Source organism: Sapajus apella, unplaced genomic scaffold, assembly GCF_009761245.1.
Source record: "Sapajus apella isolate SASKATOON/1434 unplaced genomic scaffold, GSC_monkey_1.0 scaffold3, whole genome shotgun sequence".
Classification (NCBI taxonomy): domain Eukaryota; kingdom Metazoa; phylum Chordata; class Mammalia; order Primates; family Cebidae; genus Sapajus; species Sapajus apella.
In genome coordinates, this window is record NW_022436943.1 from 43,523,235 (window position 1) to 43,533,661 (window position 10,427).

Below are 10,427 nucleotides of genomic sequence, written 5' to 3' on the forward strand. Positions count from 1 at the left end.
GGAGGAAGGAAGGAGAAAGGAGGGATGGAGGGAGGAAGGGAGGGAAGAAGGAAGGAAGGGAGGGAGGAAGGAAGGAAGGAAGGAAGGAAGGAAGGAAGGAAGGAAGGAAGGAAGGAAGGAAGGAAGGAAGGAAATGTAAGAGGTGCTTAGACACCAGGCCAAGATGCTCATCCATATGGTGTCTGTGCCAGTTTGGGGAAGCTGATTATTCATTGCTCAGGCGGCAGAGCAGCCTAGCTCTTAAGTGTACAAGTTTGGAATCAGATCCTGGTTTCACCATGTACTAGCTCCATAAACTTGGGCCAATTACTTTACTTTTCTGAATCTACATTCTCAATTGTGAGATGGAAATAAAAATAATATGTCCTGCATTGGGAATTTTTAATGAAATACACATGCAAAGAGTTTGGGAAAATTGTTAGATGTTCTTATTAACTATTATATCCCTGCCCATGCTGACTGGCAAGTTGAGACCTGAGAGGCAGCCTGGGGACATGAACTGCTATGGTCTGAATGTTTTCATCTCTTCCACATTGGTATGTTAAAATCCTACCTCTCAAAGTGATCAGGTATTAGAAGGCAGGGCCTGTGGGAAATGATTCGGTTGTTGGGTCAGAGCCCTCATGAATGGGATTAGTGCCCTTATGAAAGTGGCGGGAAAGAGATTCTTTGCCCCATCTACCATGTGAAGACATAGAAGGTGCCCTCTGTGAAGAAGCAGGCCTCACCAGACACCTGCCACCGCCTTGATATTGGACTTAACCAAGATGCAGAAATGGGAGAAGTAAATATTTATTGTTTATAAGCCACTCAGTTTATGGTATCTAATGTTTGCTGTAGCAGCCTAAACAGATGAAGATGGATGGACCCAATGGCTAGGCTTCCTCAGGTATAGGCAACAGACTGAAGAAATAACTTCTAAGAAGACAGTGCTTTATCTAAATGTGTATGACATTGCTTTCACAATCTGATATTATGTTATAAAAACCAGATGTATGATTTGGACAAAGGTTAAGGAAATGTGAACAATCAAAAGAATAATGTTTTTTTCTAAAATCTAAATTTCAACAGCTTTCAAATATTTCTTACACTACTCATGACTTTTGTTGCTCTCCTTCACGCTCAGCCTTTTTCTTTTTGGTGTTTCAGCTGCCAAAAGGCCTGAGTCTTTATTCTCAGGAGGTCTGATTATTATCTCTGATAATGGTTCTAAACTTAGTCATTTTTGTCCATCATTATTATTATTGGTTTTGAAGCTTAAAAAATAGCAAAATTTGGCTCAAAAAATGAAACAGACTTTAGGCAAGCATTAATTTTATTGTTTTGTTTGTTTGGTTTTTTTTTGAGATGGAGTCTTGCTCTGTTTCCCCGGGCTGGAGTGCAGTGGCACAATCTCGGCTCAGTCTTGATTGAGTTTCTGCCTCCCAGGTTCAAGCGATTCTCATGCCTTAGCCTTCCAAGTAGCTGGGATTACAGACTCCCACCACCATGCCTGGCTAATCTGTGTATTTTTAGTAGAGATGGGGTTTCACCATGTTGGCCAGGCTGGTCTCAAACTCCTGACCCCAAGTGATCCGCCTGCCTCGGCCTCCCAAAGTTTGGGATTACAGGCATGAGCCACCGCACCTGATCTTTAGGCAAGTAATAATTTTAATAACTAAAACATCAGCCTTCTTCTTGCATGAGGCAGTTAATGCTCATGGTCAAAGAATACTCCATTGTAATACTAACAGCTATGGGGTAAGCATTTCAACTGACTTTTGGTAGAAAAATTCCTTGGAGATAATTAACAGCACTGTTTCTCAATGTAGTTCTATACCAAAATCACCTGACATGTTCCATGAAATTGTAAATCTTGGGACACACCTCCAGAAGATCTGATTTGGTAGGTCTTGGGTGAGATCTGAGACTTCATACTTAGAACGAGATCCCAAGGGTGACTCATATTTACGCTATGGCTTGAGAGTCACCTTTTTGTATTTGGGTGTGCTTTTTCACTTGAGCAACTGAGCAGTGAAAATGGCTCAAATAATGTTAACTGAATGCATAGCTAAAACTTCTAGCATGTAACTGGACTCCAAAAGTCTTCCTCATTAGGTGGTGTATTTCCTAACATAAGTATTCCAGAGAGATGGGCTGGATACCTAGTAGGGATTTGTGGAAAAGAGTTCCACTTTTTATGGCAGTTGGATCAGGATGATCTCTAGAACACAAATGAGTGCTCCCCTGGATGAAGGTTTTAGTAATGGCTTCCTACTTGACAGCTTGTTCTGCTTTCTGTATCATTTAATTGGAGAGCCTTTCCTATTCTACTAAGCAGGTCTCAGCTCTCCCTGGTCATTTTCCACATCTATTTGTGTGTATCTTATCTTTCTTTTCTGTCTGACTTTCTCTGTCTTGTTAAATGTTTTATGTTATTTTCAGGGATAGTCAGAACAGCCTTCCCCTTCAATCCTTCACTTTCCTTCAAGATCAGAAAGAAAACAACAAGAAGGCATTGACACGAATGCAACAGTTTTTGGGATGCAAGTTTGTTGGTGAATGCAGACTTCCCAGCAGCGAGAAGACAATTATGTAATCATAGGTGTAGTGTTTCTCCCCAACTTAACTCTCACTTTGGATGAAACAATTGAATCATTGTGATGGGACTCCAGCCTATAAGAACAAATGTGCAATTGAACAGTCCCACAAGCACTCAATCTGTCCAGGGGATTATCGTACATCCGCCAGGACTGGCGCAGGGAGAGGAATTGGAGGCAAGATTATTTAGTGAGTTTGGCTTCCTAGCAGGAGGAAGGCTGGAGTTCAGCCTAGGTATTTATCCTAACCTGATCACACCCTGAAATGTGCTCAGTCCTGCCTTCTGCTTTCTGTTTATTCTTACAAGGCTAACTTTGGTTCTTAGAACTTTTTTTTTTTTTTTTTTAAATTCTTCAGACAGCGTCTCACTCTTTTGCCCAGGCTGGAGTGCAGTGGCGCGATGTCGGCTCACTACAACCTCTGCTTCTAGGGTTCAAGCAATTCTCGTGCCTCAGCCTCTGGAGTAGCTGGGATTACAGGCATGCACCACCATGCCCAGCTGATTGTTGTATTTTTGGTAGAGACAGGATTTCACCATGTTGGCCAGGATGGTCTCGATCTCTTGACTTTGATATCCGCCCACCTTGGCCTCCCAAAGCGCTGGGATTACAGGCGTGAGCCACCATGCCCAGCGGTTCTCAGAACTTTCTTCCACTGCCCACTTGGTTGGAGACATTACTTACCTAGGCTTCATATTACTTGTGAAAGTTTTGTTTTTCTTTTTCATTCGAGGATTTGCTCCTTATCCTTTCATTTGAAGGTGAAGGTACCACATCCTTGTGGGAGGTCAGTTACAGAGCAGTTACATGAGCTCATGATTGATCCCTTTTCCAAGAACTAGGGAAATGTGATCTCATCTTTGAAAACGGATCTGATAAAGATAATTATAAGGAAAAAAAATATTGCTACCTCACTTGGACTCTTGTTACCACCAGTGGGTGGCATCTAAATCACCCCACCTCAAGTAGAAGGTAATAAGTTCCTAAGGTGGCCCATTCAGAGGTAGTCATGTGTTCCGTGTGCCTATGCCTGGGTACTTTTTAATACAGAGGGGAAATAATTTCCCCCAGGCTGAGTGCTTCCTGTGGTTACTCATAATATGTGTTGATTTGTAAAACATAGTGTACCATAGATGTTAGCTGAAAATTCATTATAACTGAATATGTTACATAGTAATACCTACATTGCTAGAACATTTTGTACATTTTCACTAATAGGACATTGGAACTACTGGAACCACAGCAGTTGTTCAGACCACTTAGGGAGAGATGACGTCTTTCCTAATAGCCTAAACGTATTTTCTTTTTTATTTTTGAGACCAAGTTTCACTCTTGTTGCCCAGGCTGAAGTACAGTGGTGCAATCTCAGTTCACTGCAGCCTCTGCCTCCTGGGTTCAAGCTACCTCAGCCTCCCAAGTAGCTGGGATTACAGGCATGCAGCACCACACCTGGCTAATTTTTGTGTTTTTGGTAGAGACAGCGTTTCACCATGTTGGTCAGGCTGGTCTTAAACTCCTGACTCCAGATGATCCACCTGATAATCTACCTGCCTTGGCCTCCCAAAGTGCTGGGATTACAGGTGTGAGCTACTGTGCTCAGTGTATTTTTTATTATTTTGTTTTATTGAGGCAGAGTCTCACTGTGCCCAGGCTGGAGTGCAGTGGTGCAATCTCGGCTCATTGCAACCTCTGCCTCCCATGTTCCAAGTGATTCTCCTGCCTCAGCCTCCGGAGTAGTTGGGATTACAGGCATGCACCACCATGACTTGCTAATTTTTGTATTTTTAGTGGAGACAGGGTTTTCACCATGTTGGCCAGGCTGGTCTCGAACTACTTTTAACTTTTTTTTTTTTTTTAATTTCCATAGGTTGTTGGGGAAGAGGTGGTGTTTGGTTACTTGAGTAAGCTCTTTAGTGGTGATTTGTGAGATTTTGGTGCACCCATCACCCGTGGCCTCAAACTTCTGACCTCAAGTGATCCGCCTGTCTTGGCCTTTCAGAGTGCTAGGTTTCCAGGCATAAGCCACCGTGACTGGCCCTAACAGCCTCAATCTAAAATTACTACTTTGAATATTAACATGATAAATGTTTTGAAGGCATTGTTTTTTGCCTTAAGGAGAAAGTTTGAAATAAGTATCTAAGTTTACGTAATATTGAGAGTTTTTGGTGACACAAAAAACAACCCAATCTTAATTGAATAAAAACCTCCTTAAGAAGCTGAAAGAAGCTAAACATCAACACCGTAAGATATTTGAGCAGACCTAGGGACTGTTTAACCATTAAAGAGAAGGAACGTTTGTCATCCACTATTCTGTGCATGCCGGAGAACTTGCATATACATATTGTGCTTTATAAATCTGTTTTTACGTAGGGCTGCAGAGTACTGTGGAGGTCAGATTCCAGATGAAGCACTTAGTTGTGTGACCTTGAGCAAAATAATTTAACCTCTCTGACATTTAGTTTGTTTATAAAGATTGCATGGGGGGCCAAGCATGGTAGCTCATGCCTGTAATCCCAGCACTTTAGGGGCCAATGAGGGCAGATCACCTGAGGTCAGGAGTTTGAGACCAGCCTGGCCAAATAGGTAAAATCCTGTCTCTACTAAAAATACAAAAATATTAGCCAGGTGTGCTGGCACGTGCTTGTAGTCCCACCTACTTGGAAGACTGAGGCATGAGAATTGTTTCAACCTGGGTGTAGGAGGTGGCACTGAGCCAAGATCCTGCTACTGCACTCCTGCATGAGAGACAGAGCGAGACTCTGTCTTAAAAAAAAAAAAAAAAGATTACATTAGGGATGGCACATTGCCAATGACAGAAATCATCCAAAAAAAACCCAAGAAATTTACTGAAAAGACATCAGGTATGTAAAAGAAACAAAGGCAGATCCAGAGAAACAAGCTTTTTTTTTTTTTGAGTTGGAGTTTTGCTCTTGTTGCAACCTCCACCTCCCAGGTTCAAGCCAATCTCCTGCCTCAGCCTCCCAAGTATCTGGGATTACAGGCATGCACCACCATGCCCAGCTAATGTTTTGTATTTAGTGGAGACGGAGTTTAACCATGTTGGTCAGGCTGGTCTCAAACTCCTGACCTCAGGTGATTCACCCACCACGGCCTCCCAAAGTGCTGGGATCACAGGTGTGAGCCACCGTGCCTAGCCTGGAGAACCAAACTATAAAGGACAGGAACCAAGGCAGATTTGGGAACCCAAATACCAGAGAAAATGAACTTTCCTGTGTTACTCAGCTCCACAGTCAGTGGTCCAGGAGACAGAGTCTGATTGGCCAAGCTTGGGGTCAGGTGACCCTATGAATAGCGGGAGGGCAGGGCATATTAATTGACATTCCTATCCATACTGCCCACAGCAGAGGAAAGGTGATACCTGAAAAAGAAATCAAGTTGATTGTAGTGAAATGAAGCTGGATAACCAAAAACCAATAGATGTCACCATATGACTTTTAGGACAATTTTTATCAAGTGTGTAAAGTACGTGGATTGGTGTTTGAGAAATAATAGGTTTTTCAATATATGACAGAATTGATTGAGAGGTTGCCTGCTGTTTTGAAAAGGATCCTGCCTGTGATACTCTACCTCTTAAACTACATTGTAAGCTTCATGAAGGCAAAGATGCTGGTATTTATTAGGTAGGTGCAAAAGTAACTGCAGTTTTTGCAATTAAAAATTGCAAAACTGTAATTGCTTTTGCACCTACCTAATAAATCTTTCTTTAGGTTCTCCACACACTATTTGGTATAAGATGCCTTGGCCTTTTTCTCCGGAACACCTGTGATAGAGGGTCTTCACCTGATAATCTATACCCCTAGAAACATGCTCAGGTGGACACACAAGTAAGACGGTTTGTGGGAAATGAGCAGTTCCCAGCGCACTTGCTCTGACCCTGCTCTTGACTGGCTGCTCTGGACAGCATATGGGAATGCAAGGGAGTGAGACTGTCTTCATGCCTAGGGTAGTCTTGAATCAGCCTTACTTTATGAAAGAGTGAATTAGTCACGAACTGTGGCATTTGAGAAATGTGTGTGTACATACAAAACAAAAACAAGAAATGACCATTTTCTGTTTTTCCTTCTTTTTTTTTTTAACTTTGGCTGGAGTGCCGTGGCATGATCTTGACTCACTGCAGTATCGGCCTCCTAGGTTTAAGTGATACTCTTGCCTCAGGCTCCCCCCACCCCCCAAGTAGCTGGAACTACTGGCATGTGCCACTACACCTGGCTAATTTTATTTTTTATTTTTTTATTTTGCAGAAATGGAGTTTCGCCATGTTGCTCAGGCTGGTCTCGAACTCCTGAGCTCAAGTGATCCGCCTGCCTTGGCCTCCCAAAGTGCTAGGATTACAGACATGAGCCGCTGCACCTGGCCTGTTTTTCTAAAATTAAATTCAGTTGAAGTGGCCATCACCAAGGTTGAGGATGACAAGTCCAATGTCAGATGATTTTGGCGTCCCTTGCCCGTGCACCATACCCCCACCACCGCCCCCATCCCAGGGCTTACAGGCAGCCCAGTTAAATGGACCCTGACCAGTATTAGTGACTGGTGCCACTGGCCCATGTCCAGACAGCCCTGCTGACTGCCCTGTTCCTACCCCCGAACACCTGGGTATGGGTCCTGAGCAGCGTTCACCGGGTGCTCACACTCCCACACGTACAGCCGTGACCATCCTAGCTCCTGTACCCTCCAAGAGCTCTGCAATGAGGAGGTACAGAGGACCCTGTACTGAACCAAACCGCAGCCTCTCCCTTCCGTCTACCAGGATCTACCCACTGTTAACATCAGGCCCTTCTTCCCTTTAATGTTTTCTTGTTTTGTTTCATTATTTAAAAATTTGTGGAGATATAGTTCACATACCATACAGTTTATCCATGTAAACTGTAGAATTCAGTAGTTTTTAGTTTATTCACAGAGTTATGTCACTATTACAACCATTTTAGAGCATTTTCATCACCCCTAAAAGAAACCCCGTGTCCATCACCAATCACTTCCATGCCCTACCCCACCACCCCTGCTCCCAACCCTAGATAATCAATAATCTGCTTGTTGTCTCTGTGGATTTTCCTATTCTGGACATTTCATATAAACAGGCTTTTACATTCTATGGTCTATTCTGGCTGGCTTCTTTCACTTAGCATAATGTTTTCAGAGCTCACCTATGTTGTAGCATGTTGTATGTTCCATTTTATGGCTGAATAACATTCTACCATATGGATATATTGAATTATATTTCTTCTTTCATCTGTCTTTTTAAATTTAAAAATATATATACATATTTCTTTTTTAGAGACAGGGTCTCACTATGTTGTCCAGGCTGGTCTCGAACTCCTGGGCTCAAGTGATCCTCCTGCCTCAGCCTCCCAAAGTGCTAGGATTACACGCCCAGCCTCCTTTCCTCTGTTGATGAGCATTGGGGTCCTTCAGTTCTTGAAGCTTCAAGCCACCCTCTCTTCAACTCTTTTCCCTCTGTGGCCCCAGATTAGGGACCGCAAACTCACATGCCTGTCAGCCAGGTATTAGGAAGATAGGAAGTAATAAGGATGTGACAAATGAGTGATTGTGCCCTGTGTAGAACAGGCAGGCTCTACTCAGCTGTGGCCACATGGCTATCTAGACCGGATATGATCAGAGCTTCTGATTGTACCAGAGAAGCCAGAGTCTGGATTTTTTTTTTTTTTTTTTTCGGTGGGAGTCCTGCCCTATTTCCCAGGCTGGAGTGTAGTGGCATGATCTCGGCCCACTGCAACCTCCGTCTCCCGGGTTCAAGCAATTCTCCTGCCTCAGCCTCCCAAGTAGCTGGGATTACAGGCATCTGCCACCATGCCCAGCTAATTTTTTTTTTTATTTTATTTTTAGTAGAGATGGGGTTTCACCATGTTGGCCAGGCTGGTCTCGAACTCATGACCTGTAATCCCAGCTACTTGGGAGGCTGAGGTGGAAGGATTGCTTAAGCCTGGGAGGTGGAGGTTGCAGTGAGCTGAAATCATGCCACTGCACTACAGCCTGGGCAAAGAGCAAGAATCCATCTAAAAAAAAAAAAAAAAAGGCTAAATGCTAAATATGTTCCCTGAGTGATGCTGATGCATGGCTAATCTCAGGGAGCCTGTGAAGGGTCAGCTGGAAGGGGCACTCACCTGGAAACTCCTGCCATCTCATTTGGCAATGCAAAAAGGCTATTCTTCGAGGCTGAGGTGGGCGGATCACAAGGTCAAGAGATCGAGACCATCCTGGCCAACATGGTGAAACCCCGTCTCTACTAAAAATACAAAAATTAGCTGGGCATGGTGGCATGTGCCTGTAGTCCCAGCTACTCAGGAGGCTGAGGCAGGAGAATTGCTTGAAACTGGGAGGCGAAGGTTGCAGTGAGCCGAGATCCCGTCACTGCACTCCAGCTGGGTGCCTGGCGGCAGAGCAAAACTCTGTCTCAAAAAAAAAACAAAACTGCTACTCATCTTTTTGGAGAAGGAAAGCCCCGTATCTGTGGAAAAGACAAGGGATCTGAAGGCCCAAGTCTAGAATCTAAAGCTCTGGGTTAGGAAGGAGGTGAAATTCTTCTCATTCTTTGGCTCATGAATCTGCTGCAGCAGAAAAAACAAAGCCTGGGCTGATGCCTATTTCACATTACTGCTAAATTGTCTTGCCAATTACTGTGGCCTAGTTCAGGATAGACTGTGACCTGCTAGTGTGACCTTGATAATGACTATGACCTCCACCATAGTTGAAAACTGCTGATTTTGGCTGGGCGTAATGGCTCACTCCTGTAATCCCAGCACTTTGGGAGGCCAAGGTGGGAGGATCACGAGGTCAGGAGTTCGAGACCAGCCTGACCAACATGGTGAAAGCCCATCTCTACTAAAAATACAAAAATTAGCCAGGTGTGGTGGCATGTGCCTATAATCCCAACTACTCAGGAGGCTGAGGCAGAATTGCTTGAACCAGGGAGGTGGAGGTTGCAATGAGCTGAGATGGTACTACTGCACTCCAGCCTAGGTGACACAGTGAGACTCCATCTGAAAAAAGAGAAAACTGCTGATTTTGTATAAGATGTGCCCTGAATCCATGAGGACCAATCGGTGGAACCAAGAAAAGAGAAACAGCAATAGTGTGATCTTATGTAGCGAAAACACGCTAGTAATGTAGGTTGGGGAGTAGGAAGTATTGAGGTTTATGATAACAGCAAGTGTTTATTGAGTAAATAACCGGTCCATGTACCACTGCCCACTTTCCATTTTGTTTTCCCTGTGACTGTGAAGGAGGTGAGTATTTTTTCAAAGGAAAGCAATTAATAGAACTCAGCATCGGTGTAGTGCTTGGTGTTTGCAAAGAGGTTTTAAATGCATTATCTAGTTTGAGCCTGTAAGAATAGGCATTTTTACCTAACTGTTTTACAAATGAGACATTTATATCATTGAGACATAGAAGAGTAGAAATTACTTGATTAAAGTATTCCATCAAAGGGACCTATAACTTAAACCTGTATGTCTGATTTCACTGAGACAGCTTTCTAATACCTTTTCCAATACTCTCCAATTTTGTTGCATCTAAGTAATAAGTATAGCTATATTTGGACTTAATAATGTGTTTAAGTTTATACTGATATTACCCACATAGAAAATAATAAAAGGAAATGATGGTTTCCAAAGTGTTTTCGTATTTTTTACATTCTTTGGTTGAGTGTTCAACACTAATAATTAATAATTGGGAGCAAGTGTGCCTGTGAATTACTGCAATTAGAAACTCTCTGTATGTCATTAATTCTTACAACACTCTTATAAGGTAGTTATCACTATTATTAGTTGTTTTTTTTTGAGACGGAGTTTCGCTCTTGTTACCCAGGCTGGA

At 43.1% G+C, this 10,427-nt stretch overlaps 1 protein-coding gene across 2 annotated transcripts in view; it reads left to right on the forward strand.

Moving 5' to 3' along the window:
- DEPTOR (DEP domain containing MTOR interacting protein) overlaps positions 1-10,427 on the forward strand; it is a 186,819-nt gene that overhangs the window by 175,110 nt on the left and 1,282 nt on the right. The window lies entirely within an intron of this gene.